We start from the raw sequence: 18,997 nt of genomic DNA, 5'->3' as shown, positions 1-18,997 counted from the left end.
GCATGCAAGGAATTGGCTTCTCCCCCCTCACAAGACGGACCCTGGGAGGTTAGAGGGTGCTTTGGGGCTCAGGTGGTTCTCATTATAAGGGGCAACTTTACACCTGGTTCCAAAGCATCCAGGGATTTCAAAAGAATTTAGAACTGAGCCCGGAAACAGTTTAAACCAGTGATAGGAAACCCTTTTCAGCTCAAGGGCCACATTTTCTTGGGTGCAACCATGTGGGGGCCACACACCAACGTTGTGTAGGACGAGAGGTCAAAAATGGGTGGCACCAGAGGTAAAAGGTGGACAAAGCAATGGATGTGGCTGTTTCCTTTGCATTGTGAGCTACGTGCCAAACACGCAAAAGCCAGAGGTTTCTGCATGCACAACTCTTCATCCTATACCCAGGCAAGCAAGAGGTCTTATCAAGGATGCAAAAGCTCTGGAGGAAGGTACAGAGCTGTTCCAGTGAAGATTGCAACCTGGGCTGAGATTTGGGCCTGGGAGAATCCTGAAGGCTGACTGGGGAAAGCAAGAAGGTCTAATTTGGTACCCAGGCCTGAGCTTCAACATCCCTGTCTTAAAACATGTGCCATATTTTCCCGTGTATAAGACGCCCTCATGTATAAGACAGCCCCTATTTTTTTAAACCCCAAATTAAGAAATTAAGTTATTTAATGGGGGGGACAGGTCACTTCCGCCAGTTGCTCACCCGCCTGCCCGCCACTGCCGATCACACACCTTGCCGCAACAGCCAATTGCCTGCCCGCCTCGCCACAGCTGCCATTCACCTGCCCAATTGCTGCAGCCATAGCCAATCGCCAGCAGGCCTCGCCACAGCCACCAATCACCCCCCCCAATTGCTGCTGCCAATCTCCTGCTTGCTGCTGCCATTAACCGCACGTCCCCCTTCTGCATTCACTATCCGTGTATAAGACGACATCCAATTTTTGCCTAATTTTTTTTTTTAGCAAAAAGCATTGTCTTATACATGGAAAAATACGGTATCTTCCCTCTCCTCTTGCTGATCTAGAGTGCATCAAGAAAACAGTGTGGTTCTGTTTACTTACACACACAAAAGATACAGGCTGCTCTTCAAAGAAAATTCTTCCCAAACCAGTTCACTGAAAATGCACGCAAGCAAACCATAATACAGTTTTAAAAACAGATGCAAGCATACATTTCACAGCATGCTCAGCAGTATGAAATACTGCTAAAACCAGCACGAACCAGCGCAGCCATGCAAAAAACCAAGGCACAGCCACAGGCTAGGCACCACAAGCAGAAGTAGAGTCATGGGTCTTTAATGCCCCTTTGAAGGAATGATGCCTGCCTAAGTTCAAGTGGAATAGAGTTCAATAACTGTGGGGCCACCAAGAAGGCCCTGTTTCATTTACCTGTCATCCTAGTTGCCTAGGCGCTTAAACAAGGCCTCTGAAGTGGATCTTAAGACACAGAGAGGTTGATTCAGGTGCGGGTATTCCTTGAGGTAACCTTGTGTGAGGGAGAAGGACAAGCAACGCCAATTACTCATGCTTGCTTTTGCGTTCCCCCTTGCAGTTGACCTGATTGTAAAAAAATGGGTGGGTCAGAAAAGGAATGTCAGTGGGAAGGTGAGTCAAAGGAGATGTTCTAGCATGTACTGTGGCATCACAAAAGGCAGTCATTGGGAGGAACAGATATGATTGTTGGCCAGGAGTGAGACAGGACTGAGAATCTAAGGATGGATGAAAGGAATACAAGTCTTTAAAAAGGTGGGAGGGAATCTCATTCAGGTGAGGCTTAAAGAGAAAAACCCAGATGGAGAAAAAGGGAATTGTGTTATGCAAAGGGGAGAAGGACCATGCAGGAAATGCTGTGGGTTGCTGGGGATTAACTTGATTTTTGTTTAATGAGCCAACAAGAGAATCCTTGTGATGAGTAGGAACTTGACCTTTCATGAAACTGAGGGAACCGGCAGGTACAGGGATCCACAGTGTGTTCTGTGGCTTTCAGGGGCTACTTTACAAAGTGTTCAGGGATTTTAAAGCATTTAACCAGATGCCATCTAGCCCCAAACAACAGCTGGGTGTCTTCATTTTGTCCTTGTTGAAGTTTCTACCTTTAAAAGCAGCCCCACATGAATTATATTGCATTAATCCAGACTAAGGGGACGTGGGTGGCACTGTGGGTTAAACCACCGAGCCTCTTGGGCTTGCCGATCGAAAGGTTGGTGGTTCGAATCCCCACGACGGGGTGAGCTCCCGTTGCTCAGTCCTAGCTCCTGCCAACCTAGCAGTTCAAAAGCACATCAAAGTGCAAGTAGATAAATAGGTACCACTCCAACGGGAAGGTAAATGGTGTTTCCGTGCGCTGCTCTGGTTCGCTGGCCACATGATCCGGAAGCTGTACACCGGCTTCCTCAGCCAATAAAGCGAGATGAGCGCCGCAACCCCAGAGTCGGGTCATGACTGGACCTAATGGTCAGGGGTCCCTTTACCTTTACCTAGTTGAAGTAAAATTGATGTTAAGCATGGTGTTTTCTTACCTATGCATTTGGGAAAACAGGGCAACAATGAGAAGAGGTTGGTGCACTTGCTTTTTGCTGCTGCTGCCCAGCCTTGTTGGTTAGGAAGGCTTTTAGAGAGGATCGAGGAATGCTAGGATCCTCTTTCCTCTTTCCTTACCTTACCTTCCTAAGAAAAGGAGTGGGGATCCAGGATATTGAACAGGGATGGGGAACCTATGCCCTCCGGATGTGGGATTCTAGCTCCCATAAATCCTTGACCATTGATTTTGCAGACTGCAGCTGATGAGAGCAGTAGCCCCAAAATAGCCTCAGGTTCCCCATCACTGCCATAGCTGTTTAGAGAGGCATTTGAGAAATGCCTATCCACACTCTTTCAGGAGGAAAGGACCTGTCAGCTATGCGTGGCAGGAACACACAGGCAGCCCATTCTGAAAATTGCTACACCCTCTTCTGCTGTCTCCATTAACTTTTGAGACTTGTGGGTGGTTCTGTAAGCCAGCCGTAGTTTGTTTAGCCTTGAGTATGTGCCACACCACATTGGGCCATTTCATCACGGCCATGTTCAGAATGTGCGTATACTCCAGCCTTTTCAATAGTGACTCCTGAGCCACAGCTTTGATCAGATGAATGAAGCGCTTGCATAGTTTATGTGCTTTTTCAAGGCTGTGGTTGTCCATTTTGCCCTAACTTTTCTTTTTCCTGGGTTCTACAATAGGTGGCTTAAAAGTGCAGGTGAACCAAAAGTCCCAAAGCTGAATGCACCATTGGATTGCTTCCGCATAGGAACTTGAAGGCCTTATTAGTATGTATAGATTCTAACCTTCCCAGTCTTGAAGTAAGACACCCTAAACAACAAAACAGACACTCTGTACACACCATTTTTGAAAGCATATCCTCTGTTCATTTATTATATTACATTGCATTTTGCTTATGGGAAACCTACTTTTTAATATAGTAAGTAGCAGGTAATTGGCAGGAGATAATAAAATAATGTGGGGGAAACCATCCTATGTCGTTTGTTCCACAGTGTATGGGGTGTTAAGGAAAGGGTGGTCCACCTTTGGTCTCTACCCTGCAATTACCTGTAGCTCCTAGAAGCTGTCAGCATGTGACAGCAGTCACAACCTGGGAATGGCTATGACCGGCTAAACCAGGTGAGGGTAGTCGATGGGTCTTAAACCCTCAGTTTCTTAGGGAATACCTCTGCACGCAAAAACAGGCTCTGGCAAATTGAATGGATGAAACCAATGGTGGGTCCAGCAGTTAAGAAGGCGGTTTCTGCTCATATTGTAGAGGGAAGTGAGGGGCAGATGGGGCTCATTAACCTGAGAAGGTAGCCCATCTAGGAGAAGGAAAGCTGATCCTAAACCTCTGTTGTCTTGTGGGATATCCTCAGGAGAAGAAAAGGCTAAAGAGTGAAGAAGAGGAAGAAGAAGAAGAGTAGTAGTAGTAGTAGTAGTAGTAGTAGTAGTAGTAGTTTGGATTTGATATCCCGCTTTATCACTACCCTAAGGAGTCTCAAAGCAGCTAACAATCTCCTTTTCCCTTCCTCCCCCACAACAAACACTCTGTGAGGTGAGTGGGGCTGAGAGACTTCAGAGAAGCGTGACCAGCCCAAGGTCACCCAGCAGCTGCATGTGGAGGAGCGGAGACGCGAACCCGGTTCACCAGATTACGAGTCCACCGCTCTTAACCACTACACCACACTGGCGCAAATCCAGAGTGGAGTCCCTAAGATTGTTGGATGGCGCCTTGTACGCCTCCTTCCGGCAACTCCTGCAGCCAAGCTGGTACCAAATGTATTGCTCTGCTTTCCTTTGGACCACATGAGTAAGCAGAGAGGCAGGTCTTGTCGACTGGGCAGCCCTGGATCTCTGTACACACTGCCCAGGCTTGCACCCCACAGAGGTCACTTTGGTGCTGCTAACACAGCGGTTTGACTTCATCCATGGAGTCATTGTCTCTTGAGACTAACAGATGCCAACAACAGCAAAGCCAGTTAGTTTTGAGTCCATATCACTGATATCAATGGAACAAAAATGCCTTGGCAATTTATTCTTACTGAGTTAAATGGGACTTTAACTCTCTCTCTCTCTCTTTTCTTGGTTCTCCCGAATTCATCTTTTAAAAATTGCATTTCATGCGTGACTCGCATGCAATTATAATACACTATTCATATGGCAACTGTTCAATCTAGAGTAAATCATCAGTTTGTTTTAACAACCTCCAGAAATTGTTTCATCTGGCATGTGCAGTAACCCAAGATGTTTTGAATCAAGGGTAAAGGTATTACGGTGGGAAATAGGAAGGGAGGAAGTGACCCATTAATACAGAAATATACACAAAGCCACCTTGGAAGCCTGCTAAGTCAGAAAGAGGGGACATGAATATTTATAATTGAATAAAAATGACAAGATACAAAAGTTGCTGCTGTCGACTCACATGCATTTTCTCAGTTGCAAACACAGAAGAAGCATGGCGGGGATTAAACATTAAATAAACGAATGAAAGGAAGAAAAGAGCCGTGTACCTTCTATTTAAATATCTTGAAACAATAGCAGTGCACTTTAGAGGACTCTCTGTCTTTTAGTTATTTTGTGTTTGTGCGTGAGAGAGAGAGACAGCAAAGAGGCAAGGCTACCTTTGTTTCCTCTGATTCTGCTACTGGAAAGAATTAATGAGGTCTTTTGTTGCTTTGGGAAGCAGGAAGTGTTCACAGAGGTGTAAAAGAAACCAATATCTGAACTCTCATTTATGAGCTTCCCCGGGGCTTATCCAGCATGTCATTGGGGAGTGAAAATTGCCGCGATGGGATCTGACACAATGCCATACCTCCCTGCTCACATGTCACATTCAAACACCGAACATTCCCCCTGAAGACAACACCATTATTCTTACCCGACCTCTTTCTATAGCCCATATTTGCTAAAAAACAAAGGGCCAGCCCTGTCACCGTATATAACACAGACAGCTAGGGCTGTTGCTGCGTCTTGGGCAAACCATTGTTCTGCCTCAACATCACACCCTGTTCTCCCCATCACACCCTTTGTTATTTATAGCAGATGCTCCAAAGGTTTATTGTTGGCTGTTGCAGGGAGGGACAAAAAGGGACGTCTACTTACAGGCAGGCAGTTAATGGTACCCTCTGGAGTTGGGATGGGGAGTCACATCCATTAATAAATGGGCAACACAGTGACCTGCTGGCAGAGGAGAGGAGAGATGTACAGCTAGCCGGGGATTCCTCCAGTTCTGAGCAAGCGGCTCTTCTGATTTCTGCTCAGCCGTCTGTGTTGTGTGGAAACAGGCGTCTGCCTTCACAGCCTAGTGAAAAACCCCTGTGTATCATTTTACCATATAAGGAGACAAAAGCACTAGAGACACTCACTCTTTGAGGCTCAGTGCAGCTGGCATTCGACACTATTCTAGGGAGAAGATCCTTCGCACCCCTAAATCCCCACGCCCTCTTTTGTTGACTCTGCCCCTAGGTGTTCTTTTTATATGAAAAACAACAAAATAAGTGGGTTTTCCGCTCTCATACTTGCCCCTCCCTTTTTGGGGAGGTTTTGTTAAAAATAATCTCTGTTTTAAATTCAGCATCACTTCTAAGAAATGCCAGCCAACTGAAACAATTGCCGCCCACATGAAGAAAAATGCATAAGCGTTTGAATCTTGCACAAGCAAGCACCCCGGCACACCTTTCCCCCATTAATCTTGTGTGCCTCTTCGCCTGGTTAATGTCCTAAACAGGGTTATGATGTTACCTGTTTGTGTCCCCTTGAATATGCCATGCTGTATTGCTCAAGAGAGTCAGGGTGGCCAAAGGTCATAAGCAATGTGTCTGGTGGGACGAGGGCCAGTTTACGCTAGCCATCAATCCCCAAATGAGGATTTGACTACCAAGCCTCGCAACAAGCGAATTCTGGGCACTGAGTTCTGAGAATTGCCAACAGAGACTTTACAGCACCGTCAAGAAACGGACATTCTTGGGTTTCATTAGGCAATTAGTAAACAGCTCTTGACTGTTTTGAATGATTTTAAACACACAGGGTTGAAGCACTGTTAGCGCACCTGAACACTGGTGTGTGGGCACATTAATGTCCTGTTCAAATTCTGTTTGTACTCCATTCCTTGAGTTGGCAGAGAGTGGTGCTAGCTAAATGGGGAGTGTGTCAGGCGTTGATTGTTACAGAATTCAGGAGGCATTGCCTTCACTGAGTTTGTAATCATGTAAAACCTTCCTTGGCCAGCATGCTCATTTCCTCTTTCACAGGAAAAAAGAATCAGCCATTAACATAAATAATGGGAATGAGGCTCAAAGGTGAAAATCCTCATGATAAAATTACTTGCAGTTTAAATTTAGTGCCGCATCTAGAGCAGTGGGACTAATCTAAGAATGAGAAAACCATATTACATCCAGACATACGTAATTTTGTTTAATCTCCATGTGGAAGGTGGCGGTGTGTGTGTGTGAACAGTTCTGTAATTTTGCAAAAAAGGCAAAAAAGTGGACAGTGCACACAGTCCCCCCCAGTTCATTGGTAGGCAAACTAAGGCCCGGGGGCCGGATCCGGCCCAATTGCCTTCTAAATCCGGCCCGCAGATGGTCCGGGAATCAGTGTGTTTTTACTTGAGTAGAACATGTGCTTTTATTTAAAATACATCTCTGGGTTATTTGTGGGGCATAGGAATTTGTTCATCCCCCCCCCCCTCAAAATATAGTCCGGCCCCCCACAAGGTCTGAGGGACAGTGGACCGGCCCCCTACTGAAAAAGTTTGCTGACCCCTGGGAGAAGTTTTGCAACTGTTCAAAAATGTTTCCACTTTTTTTTAAAAAAAGGAAGAGAGAGAAACATATAAATGCACATCACAGGGTGCCAAAAAAATAAAGCAGGCAGCCCAGCTAAAATAGAGTGTGTGGGGAAGATTGACAGCTAATCAATTATTTGACTTGCTAGGCTATGTGGCTGCCCCACAGATTGGAAGCCAGGAGGAAATCAGGCTTGCGCTGCAGGTGAGAAAACCTGCTGGGATTTCTCCTTACATTTTATATATGTTTCCCACCCCAAGAGACAGTGATTGCTAGAAAAGTTGGAGGATGCAGGATGTTGACTTCGACCATGCAAAACTAATGAGAAGAAGTCTGTTTCATAATGGGGCCCTGTTCTCAAGCATAATGTGACCAGAGGCAGATTTAGGGGAGCACGGCTGGATCGGTCACACTGGGGGCGGAGTCTCGGGGGGGACGACCCCTGAGGATGCTGCAACTATGCTTTGAAATGGAGTGAGGGAGGCAGAGGGGTGCTGAATTTTGGCATCACACAGAGTATCACTGAAATTCGAGACACAGTAGAATGTGGGGGTGGGGGGCTTGGACCCCCACCCCAAAAACATTTTGAACAGCCTTTGATCAGAGAGGTGGGATATGCACTGGTAAGGAGGTATAGGGGAGAAATCTGCCGCAGCCAAACTCAAGCATGGCTTTGCCACAGTTCACACATCTGCCTTGTGTGAGGACCAGTGCCTTTCGCACAGATTCTGACGGCTTTCGCTAATACCATATTTTATATATAGATATAAAAAGTCAGCTAACTTTACAATGCCATTAAACTAAGCAAGGTCAGTTTCAATGTCAATTGCGTTCGGCTTACATTAACTTCTCTGGGTGTCTCCTGCACTGGTACTTTGGCAAATCTCAATCAGCAGGAGAGCCAAGCCACCATGCAAATGAATATAGTGGTGTAGCATGGGTTGCTGGCAGCTGGGGCAAGGCAAGTATCCATGGCACTGTCCGCTGATAGGCTGGAATGAAGGGACAATAGCTTGGCCACCTGCCCAAGTGGCAGCCAACGTGCTCCATGAGTGTCAAGTGGAGAGCAGGATGGGGTATTGGTTGGGAGTGTGTATCTTTCTAAAGCCGCACAAAGAGTGCCCTAGCACCCAGCTGCTGCCCAAATCGGCTCTTTAGCCTGCCCACACAAACATTGGAAGATTTTCTGTGTGAGGGAGAGGGTGTGCTATTTTTAAATTTACTATTATTCCTTTTTTTTCCTTTTGAAATTTTGCACCCCTAAGAATTTTGTGCCCAGGCAACCGCCCCCGTTTAACTTATTTGTTAGGATTCTAATAATGGCATTGGTTACAAAGTACGAAATTCATTTCATTTTTTTGAAAAAAGAGAATAAAAGTACCCACAACATAGCTTTACAATGCCATTAACTAACTTGGCATGCTTGACACTCATTTCTCTCCCACTTTCCCGAAGCTCTGTGGATTACACTATGACTGAAGTGAGGCCCGTGCTGTGAATTCCACAGAGCTTCGGGAGCACACAGCAGGCAGACACAAACAGGATCAGTGGCAAGGACAGCATGGAAATCTATCTAGTTTCCCAGTCTGTGGCAGACCCAAACAGCAAATCTCCAGATTCCCACTTGAAAGTGGAAGAGAAAGATCTTGTATATTTTGCACTGCTTGGCACCTTAAGGCAGGGCTGGTGACCCTGTAGCTTTCAAGATGTTGTGGACATCAGGCCCAGCCAGTTAATGTTCAGGGATGCTAGGTGTTTGGGGTCCAGTGGCATCAGGAGGGCTAAGCCGCTTCTCGCAAACCAGAGCAGCGCACTGAAACACCGTTTACCTTCCCGCAGGAGGTTTACCTCTTTATCTACTTGCACTGGCGTGCTTTCGAACTGCTAGGTTGGCAGGAGCTGGGACCGAGCAACGGGAGCTCGCCCCGTCACGGGGATTTGAACCTTCTGATTGGCAAGCCCTTGGCTCTGTGGTTCTGGTTTAGACCACAGCGCCACCTGCGTCCCGTTTTTTTACCATAGATTTAAAGGACTGGCTCTGTAATGCTGCGGAAGGAACACACTTTTCACCTATTCACTTTTCTCACTCCCATTCTTAAGGTTCTGCTTGCGGATAGCTTTCTACACTGAACCACTCAGAAACACATTCTTTTAGGACTTGGGCTGGGGACTTGTTGATTCGAATGTCTCCAAAATTTCAACTAAATGAAAGTTCCTCTGAGATAATGGCTCTGTGAAAAAGAAGAAGAAGAATGTTTATTCTAGCCTTGAAATAAACACCAAAAAACACAGAGAAAATACCGTATTTTTCGCTCTATAAGACGCACCAGACCACAAGATGCACCTAGATTTTGGAGGAGGAAAACAAGAAAAAAATATTCTGAATCTCAGAAGCCAGAACAGCAAGAGGGATCGCTGCGCAGTGAAAGCAGCAATCCCTCTTGCTGTTCTGGCTTCTGGGATAGCTGCGCAGCCTGCATTCGCGCCATAAGACACACACTTAATTTCCGTTACTTTTTAGGAGGGAAAAAGTGAGTCTTATAGAGCAAAAAATATGGTAAGTGCTGTACCCCCACACTGATCAAACTATGAGTGGTGTGGGGAAAACATCTCAAAATCTTCCACTTTCTTTAAAAATAGCAACTGTGCAGCATTTTTTCCACTGTGGCATGTGTTTAAGAGCATTTCGGGTCAAGAAGGAGGAGGAAGAATAATTATGATGTTTTGATTCAGGAGGCTGGAAAAAAGCAATGATGACCTCAAAATGAAGCAGGCAGCACCATGGGTTGGATCCAGACCTAGTATCTCTGATAGCCACCTGCTGGGCCTCATCCAGCAGAGGCATCTAGAGAAGGTCCACAGAAGATGACCTTGAAGTCCAGGTAGGTATATAGGAGCAGGCAGGGAAGGGACAGTTCCACTGTTCAAAGGAAAAAGTAAAAAAATAAAGAAATCCTGGACACATGGAATTCCTCAGGCAGGGTGTGAGGTCTCTCCCCAGCAAAGTGTCCTTTGGTTTACTCTCTCCTACATCTCTGGGTCTCCTGGGCAGGCTTACCTGCTGAGGGATGGGCAGCAATAGCAGTGGTGTAATCTGCAGCAGGCTACTTGCAGATTGAGCTGCCTGGTATGAGGAAACCAAGGTTATTGACAGTGTTGTTCTCTGTAGGTATCTCAGCAGCTGTCCAAGGGTTCCAGATGTTGGTGCTGGCCCTGTCCTTAAAGGTAAAGGAACCCCTGACCATTAGGTCCAGTCGTGGCCAAATCTAGGGTTGCTGCGCTCATCTCGCTTTATTGGCCAAGGGACCCGGCATTCAGCTTCCGGGTCATGTGGCCAGCATGACTAAGCCGCTTCTGGCGAACCAGAGCAGTGCATGGAAACGCCGTTTACCTTCCTGCCAGAGCAGTACCTATTTATCTACTTACACTTTGACGTGCTTTCGAACTGCTAGGTTGGCAGGAGCAGGGACCAAGCAACAGGAGCTCACCCCGTCGCGGGGATTCGAACCGCCAACCTTCTGATCATCAAGTCCTAGGCTCTGTGGTTTAACCCACAGCGCCACCTGCCACCTGCCCCGTCCTTAGGAGAGGCTAAATGCAAGATGCAAGACTTTACACAGGGTGGCTGGGGTCAGATGTTTGGGGTTTTCCCACTTATGAAGAGGAGGAGGAGGAGGAGGAGGAGGAGGAGGAGGAGGAGGAGGAGGAGTTTGGACTTGATATCCCGCCTTTCACTCCCCTTAAGGTGTCTCAAAGCGGCTAAGAATCTCTTTTCCCTTCCTCCCCCACAACAAACACTCTGTGAGGTGAGTGAGGCTGAGAGACTTCAGAGAAGCGTGACTAGCCCAAGGTCACCCAGCAGCTGCATGTGGAGGAGCAGGGAAGCGAACCCGGTTCACCAGATTACGAGTCCACCACTCTTAACCACCACACCACACTGGCTTACGGTGAACTTATATTAGGCAAGGTGCACATTCAATGGCAAGTGTCTTTATTTCCTTTATACACTATCTATTCCCTACCATAAGAGTCACACACTCACATAAATAGTGCAAAAGCAGTAATTTAAACCTCACGGGAGATGAACACTGTCTATGCCTTCTGGAAAGCACTGCAAATTATGGTTGCTGCACCATTTTCTGCAGCAAATGTCAATGTAAAATATATTATGTATTATGTACATGTCTCCCAAACCAGGTTTTCCAAATGCATGCATGCGCAAGCAGATTTGACTTTCATATGTTATGTATTTGCCGGTGTGATATTGGTGTAACAAATGTAACATGTCGTGCGACACTGCCATAAGATTTTCCTGAAATGCAGCTATCTGATCCTAGGGCCACTTGGAGTTTAGTAGCAGAAAAAGCAGCACGTACATAAATCACTATTATAATCATAGTATTATTGAGGAAAAGCAGCTATCTCCATTCATACTCAATTTATAAAATCCATAAACCATGAAACCTTCTCAGCTAGGTTTCACTCAGCTAATCAGCACTGCCTGGCTTACTGATGCGGTCAAACTGGGTGCTAGATTTATTGCACGATACCTCAGCTTAGAGGAAGTCTGCAGACAGAACTGTCTGTGTAATAATCATTCCTCTTATTTAAAAATGAATGGCTGTTATTTAAAACACACACAGCCACAACTCTTTATATTGGCAACGCGCTTTTTGGTAAGGCTTAGCAAGGTAATTCTTACGAAGAAATCAATAAAATAAAAATTGCCTTGCACATAGAAAACAAGCACTCTCAGGAGGAGAGTTAAGGCAAAGCCATTCTGCCTGGCAAGCTACTTTTCTGGGCACAAGCCAAATTCACAACAATGGAATTTGGGTTAGATATGAGGCCAGGATCAGATGCAGGTGTCTTATTTTTCACAGGTGTGTATTTTATTTATTTAGTTAATTCCCATTGGTTAGCATGGGCTTAACCAGGGGGCTGCAGGGGCAGGGAAGCTGCCCTCCTTAAATCAAGTAAATAAATAAATATGCTTAACTAACTGACCAACTGCATTGCTGATAACTCAATTCTGCCCCCCAACATAATGCCTGCCCCCCAATAAATCCTGGCTTTGCCCATGTTGTTTAGTGGAAGCATATTTTCCTTTTGATTAAAATCAATAGTAGATCAGGACACAACATAATCAAATAAAGCAATAAAGCATCAACAACTACGGGTGAAATTATATATAGAAATTAGGCTGGTTATATTTTGATCCATTATAATGCACACATATATATATATATTTGGTGGGTGGGAGGGAGATCTGATTTAACCTTGATGCCTAGAACTGGGATAACACAGGTTTCCTCACTCAGAAGTTCTTGGTCCCAGAACTATAATGCACACTGCAAACAAAAACAATTACTGTATTAATTTACACAGCCTGCAAATACCAGTACAATCACTCTAACTTCCCCCATGCAAACATCATTTGCAGACAAAACGTAGCACTCCCCTGAGATCACTTTAAAAGCAATTCAGGGTGATGAACACTTTACAGTGCATGTTTCGGCAGCTGTTAATGCTATTTTGCACAATCATTATGATGAAGTATTCTCCTGTCACAAGTCACACACAGTTTAGTTGGGGGTTTTTTTAAAGTCTCCTTTAGCACAGCTTCTATTACCTCTAATGCAAAGCTGTTTAAATATATTATCAGACTCATTCTCCAAAGCCATCAGGAAGCAACAGGAAGGGGGAAAATTCAGAAGGCTATGCATATACTCAGTGGTGTAGCGTGGGGGGTGCAGGGGGGGCCGGCTGCACCGGGCGCAACATCTGGGGGTTAGGGTTAGGGGGCGCAAATCCACGGGTTAGGGGGCGCAAATCCACGGGTTAGGGGGCGCAAATTACTTGCCTTGCCCCGGGTGCTGACAACCCACGCTACGCCACTGCATATACTAAGGGTATGCTACCTTTTCATTTTCCAATGTCCAAACATTCCACTGCAGTGGGAAAACTGAAACTAATGAAAGGGCATTTCCCCTAGAATACTATTCTGTCTCCTATGCACTCAGGGGAAGAACTTGATTCTTTCTAAGTTTACTCAGTATGCAGAAAGTCCAAATAGGTTCAAGGGGATAGACTCCCCCCCCCCAAAGTATTCAAAGAATAGTAGCTGAAAATACTACATGGTACACGTTGAGGGTTCTAATGTTCTACAAAAGTATACAGTTTGCTAAAAGTGAGGCATCCCTTATTTTCAGATGTATTCTATTTTGCGAAAACCACCCATCCCGGCTCAGAGAAGACGGAACAGAACTTTGGCTTCCTTTTGTAAGCTGCTTTGAAAAACAAACTTTTTGAAAATTGGGATAGAAATGATGGAAACAATCAAATGAGCACACCCACCCAGACAGTATGTAATTATATTGGGTAACCCCATTTGCCAGGCAAATTAGTCTGTGTTTGGTGATGAAGCTGATGCCTTTCAACACATTGAAGTAAATTAAATTAAAGTAACAGAGATGGGATGTATGGAAGTGAGAGCTGGACCAGAAAGAAGGCTGATTGCCGAAGAATTGATGCTTTTGAATTATGGTGCTGGAGGAGACTCTTGAGAATCCCATGGACTGCAAGAAGATCAAACCTCTCCATTCTGAAGGAAATCAGCCCTGAGTGCTCACTGGAAGGACAGATCGTGAAGTTGAGGCTCCAATACTTTGGCCACCTCATGAGAAGAGAAGACTCCCTGGAAAAGACCCGGATGTTGGGAAAGATGGAGGGCACAAGGAGAAGGGGACGACAGAGGACGAGATGGTTGGACAGTGTTCTCGAAGCTACCAGCATGAGTTTGACCAAACTGTGGGAGGCAGTAGAAGACAGGAGTGCCTGGCATGCTCTGGTCTGTGGGGTCACGAAGTGTTGGAAACGACTAAACAACAACAACAGAGATGGGTGAATATGTAGATTTCAGTTTCACTCTGCTTCTCATTTTGCTAATTCTAAATTTAGTCCACTTTTTTGCAGCAATCTGCATTTTTTTCCTATAAAAAGAATAACAATGAAAAGTCGCTAGCATTTCAGCACAAGTTGCTACTAATATGCACATTTCTATTCACAGTTTTGGGACACATGACATGGCTGGGGAACCGCGCTGAAAAAAATCAGGTAAGTGTGAATTTCAAAGGACTCTCATTTCTCACATTGTTTAATGCAATGTGAATTTAGGCAGGTTTGGCTTTAAATGTGAACTGAGTCGAATTTGTCAGTTCCTTTACACATGCAGCAAAAACATGATGAGGCATGAACCGCAACTGAGATAGCTCTTGTCATCCCACAGCAACACGAAAGCAAGCAAAGTTCATCAGAGGGGAATCAGGCCAACAGGCTATCTGGCTTCCGTCTGTGAGAAGCGACAAAAAAATCTTGTGCATGCTGATATTCTTTAGGGTTCCAAAGAAAAATATACCAAGATTCCCTTAAGCCCCATTCTCCTTGTAGCAGCAAGATTGAAGGGGAGCTGGAAAAGATACGTAGACATGCTCTTTTTGCTCTTACCTTGCTGAACGGTGCCTGCGTGTTCCAGTCAGCAAATGAGGAGACAAAAGGCCGGTACTGAGGCTTATTCCTTTATTGGATTACCCAAACTATGTATTTAGCAATTAGACTGTCAAGAGTTCGTTTGCCAGATGAGCTATAAATACAATATCTCCAAAGAAGCAGCCGTCCTGGGAGATAAGAGCCAACAGCATCTCTGCGAAGGGCTTGCCTTTTAAGGAATCGCCGTGAACAGGAGCACAGGTCTGCCGCGGAAAGGATGGCCTTGGTCTCAGTTAGAGCAGCCCTCCAGTTTCTTTGCCAGAGGCAGCCACGCTTGTATCTCTGCATATATGGACTGTTGTACAAACAATGAGTCCCGAGGCAGTTTAAAGACTGTCCGATTTATTGCCGCATAAGCTTTTATGAACTGCTTCATCAGGCACATGATCTAGTTTGTAATGTGCTATATAGTTTATCTACAAAGGGTCAAACTTTTCTTCTTTTTTAAACCTGGCTGCAGCAGATCGAGATCAGGGCAATGGTTCAAAGGGAGGAGATATTAATCCTTACTCCCTGCTGTTTCCAGCAAAATAAAAATAAAAATCTCCCAAGCTGCTGTTTACTTGCTAAGCCGCCATGTGCTATAAATAGCATCTCTAGGAGGGATTTTTCAGCAGGCAAAGGGTTAAAAAATACCTTCCTCCATACCTTGGATCCCATTTGGATTGGGGGGCCCTATGAGATTAAAAGACAAAGAAGAGTCTTGTGCTCTACCAAGGCCGCTCCATTCCTTGTGGGGCAGTGTTGCGGGCAGACCACGTGGTCTCCCACACACAGCAGTGGTGTGGTTAAGCCCCGCATCATGGGGGACTTCCTGCCGCATCACGGCCCCCAACTAATCAATCCAGTTCGCTGGGGGGGGCGTGGCTTAGCGAATTTAAGCAGCTGCACGGTTGGGAAGATTTCCTCCTTGTTTCCTGCTTCCGCGGCTCTCCCGCCCTCTTTTTAAGCGTTCGTCATCTTGGCCATGCTATGGACCTCAGTTGGTCGCCTAGTTGAAGGGGCCTGGTAGGAATTTTCCCACTTGGCAAATTGGCACCAGCCATTTGGTTTTCGCCTACCTCATAGCAATCGTCACAACTTTTGTAAGGTTTGGGAGTTAGGCATTGGTAAAGCCTGGTTCAGAGGAGGGGAGGTTGTGGCCATTGATGTTAGAATTCCTGCTCCATGATTGCAGTCATGGGATTTTTGTCTATCACATGACAGTATATGTTTTGAGTCCACAGAGTGGGAAGTGACGGAGACAGGATGTTTGTGTTACTGTGTTCCGTAAAGTGGGACTATTGTCCTTTGTTCTTTTTCTCTTTGCTGTCTGATGCTAGAGAGAGGGAGCTATGTTGCAGTGCTCTGTGTGTGTTTATATGTAAATAAAGTAGATTAGCCAAAATGCTGAGTTGCTGAGGTCTGTCTTGGGAACTGCACAGACTCTGCGGATCCCTAAGTGGTCCGGTGTCTGTTGGCATCAGTCGCTGTGATGTTTGGGCAGAAGAAAGCTTTTGAAGCTCCCAAACAATAGACCAGGAGGGAGAGAACATGCCAGAACATGTGTCTCTGCCAGGGTCTTACTCGAGAGTAGGACGAGCTCCTGACAACCACCTGCCCCTCCAATTTAAGGGTATTCTATTAAAGAGATCCGGGTGTGTGGATCTTGTCCGAAGCCTGGGTAGGGGCTAGGGCCATGCCATGACTCCATCAGGGACCCTGGGGGAGCTCTTAGTTGATGTACATCAACAGGGCTCCCCCTGTTGGTGGTTGACCCTTACTGGACTACCTGCATGGCAGGCAGGAGTCAGGTATAGCCGGTTCAATTCCAGTGCCCAAGCCAATACCACTCACATTCTGTAACCAATAAAGTTGTGGCCTTTATTTGCCCATTAACCTAAAATACTGTGTCCAGGTGTAGTTATTCAACATAAGGCGGAGGCTCGGGGTCTTGACATGCAAATTAGCTATACTGGGTTCAATCAGATAGAACAAAATGGCTTCTTTCTCTGTGGGTACTGATCCTTTCTAATTGGTCAACAAAAATAATTAGGGCCTCAACAGGCTGGCCATGTGTCCTGTTTGACTGTCCTTTACCTGAAGAACTATCATGACACATTCCTCTGCTCCTCCTTTGGAATGAGCTATTGGCTCCAACTCTGCTCTATAGGTAATTATCTACTCTTTATTTCAGGTTGGGGGCAGTGATTCATAAGTGGCTACCCTGGATCTATTTCTGAACTTCAAAATATTATTAATCATGGAAAGGATCTGATTCCAGAAACTTTGTGTACTCTTACAAGACCACAAGTAACTAAAAGAATCACCTTTCTCCTGCCACATTCCCAGCACAGTTCATTACAATTCTTATTGATGGCCTAGCGTGTTAAACGGCATTGTGCAATTAACTGATAGCAATTCTCTCTTAAACCTGGGGAAAATATTCAGCTGTCTGTTTTCTCCTAAATGTGTTTCTACGTTTATATTGATAAGCCAAGGTTGCTTTTTCATTTGTGCAAATATCTGGCGGTCCACTTTCTTCTGAGTCTAATAGTATCGGGTGTACACCAGATAATGAGTCACTAGGCTCATTTAAGACAATCCTTTCTGAATGGAAATGTGCCCACAGCCCTGATCTCCTTAACCAGTTAGGTGAAAAGTTAAGCACTTTGAAAGCTGCAATCCCAGGCACAATTTGTTGGGGGAAAGTCCCAGCAAAATCTTTGGAGGGCTTGCTTCCAAGACACTCCAAAGATTCACAAATAGCCCTCGAAATCTAGTCCAGATGAGTAATGAGGATGCATTGGTAAGGCCAACAGGAACTGCAAGCGAAGTAGACAGGAACTACAGTTCTTCCTGCTTACCACTAAGTGGCAGTGTCCAACAGGGCGAAATATGGGTACATTTGGTTATCAATTAACATATGAGATGTAGGGCCATACTAGACGTGACAATGGCAGCTGGATGCTTTCCATGTGTTGTCTTTTCGCACATCTACCCCATCCATATATAAAGTGGGGGTGGGGGTGGCGGGGGGAGAGAGACATCACTTCTCCTTCTCCTGTGTTTTACCTTCCATCAGTTTTGTGGTCCAAGCTATTCCCCTTTCCCCAATTCAAATAGTGGAAAGGAACTGGAGATCAGGGATGGGGAATACATTTGATCCAGTTCACATTGTTATGCACGGGTACATAATTCACCCTTTCCATAACAATACAGAACTGAAACACAATAGCTCACTCGGTTAGAGCGTGGTGCTGATAACACCAAGTTTGCAGGTTCGATTCCCATATGGGACAGCTGCATGTTCCTGCATTGCAGAGCGTTGGACTAGATGATCCTCAGAACCCCTTTGCGCTGCAATACTCCAGCCTGGTAATGTATACAATAATGCAAATGCACAACCATGCACATACTAGGGTGACATGTGCACAGAAATATGTGTGTGTGTGTTAGTGGAAACAGCACACAAAATGCATTATTAAAGGGGAGATTGCTTTACAAAAACATGTGTGTTAGGAGAAAACCACACAATAATGCTGCTGAATTTTCAATGGGACTTGTGTTGTTCTTGTTTTAAAATGCCAGTGGAGGCGGAAACGCGGAGAACTGGGAAACAAGAACCTGAGAAAAAACAGGATTGACAGATTCACCCTTTCCTACGGGAGACAGACAGAGAAAAGTGCTTGCATCAGATCAGGCCAGATTTGTTGATTTGCATTTCGTCATCAGACTACCACAAAAGAAAAGTTTAAGAGGATGAAAGTAACATGGGGTAACAGCTTGGCTCAATGGTCTGAAGTATAGGGCAGGCAGTGGTTTCAAGGTTCCACCCCACCCCATTCAATGCTTGTTTTACAGTGTTTCTCAAACTTGGGTTGCCAGCTCTTGTTAGACTACAACTCCTATCATCTGCTACCACTGGTCCTGATAGCCAGGGATGATGGGAGTTGTAGTCCAACAACAGCTGTGGAGCCAAGCTTGAGAAACACTGGTTTAGAGAAAGATATTCATACCTCGCTTTATGCGAATGGGACGTTGTACAGGTAATGTCTCGTACGACCTTCAAGTGGCCTCTAAACTTCTCTTGCTATTTACGTCAACAACTTCTTGAAGTGGGAGAGGAAACAGGAGAGAGGCACTTGTGTTGTGAATAGCCATTCTGA

At 45.5% G+C, this 18,997-nt stretch overlaps 1 protein-coding gene across 3 annotated transcripts in view; it reads right to left on the bottom strand.

The window, feature by feature from the left end:
* The window catches only part of FHL2 (four and a half LIM domains 2), a 34,006-nt gene extending 18,823 nt beyond the window's left edge, over positions 1-15,183 (bottom strand). The window contains exon 1 of one of the 3 annotated variants that reach the window (XM_083501595.1): positions 14,808-15,183. The gene's annotated coding sequence lies outside the window, so the exon portion shown is untranslated. Of the gene's footprint in view, positions 1-5,616; positions 5,826-14,807 lie in introns of those variants that run through there. The other 2 variants (XM_083501597.1, XM_083501596.1) reach the window with 2 other exon arrangements.
* Positions 15,184-18,997: the final 3,814 nt, after the last annotated feature.

The sequence above is a fragment of the Podarcis liolepis genome, assembly GCF_965112155.1.
Source record: "Podarcis liolepis genome assembly, chromosome: 4".
Taxonomy (NCBI): Eukaryota; Metazoa; Chordata; class Lepidosauria; order Squamata; family Lacertidae; genus Podarcis; species Podarcis liolepis.
Note: the sequence above shows the minus strand (reverse complement) of the source record. Positions and strands in the feature narration are given on the sequence as shown.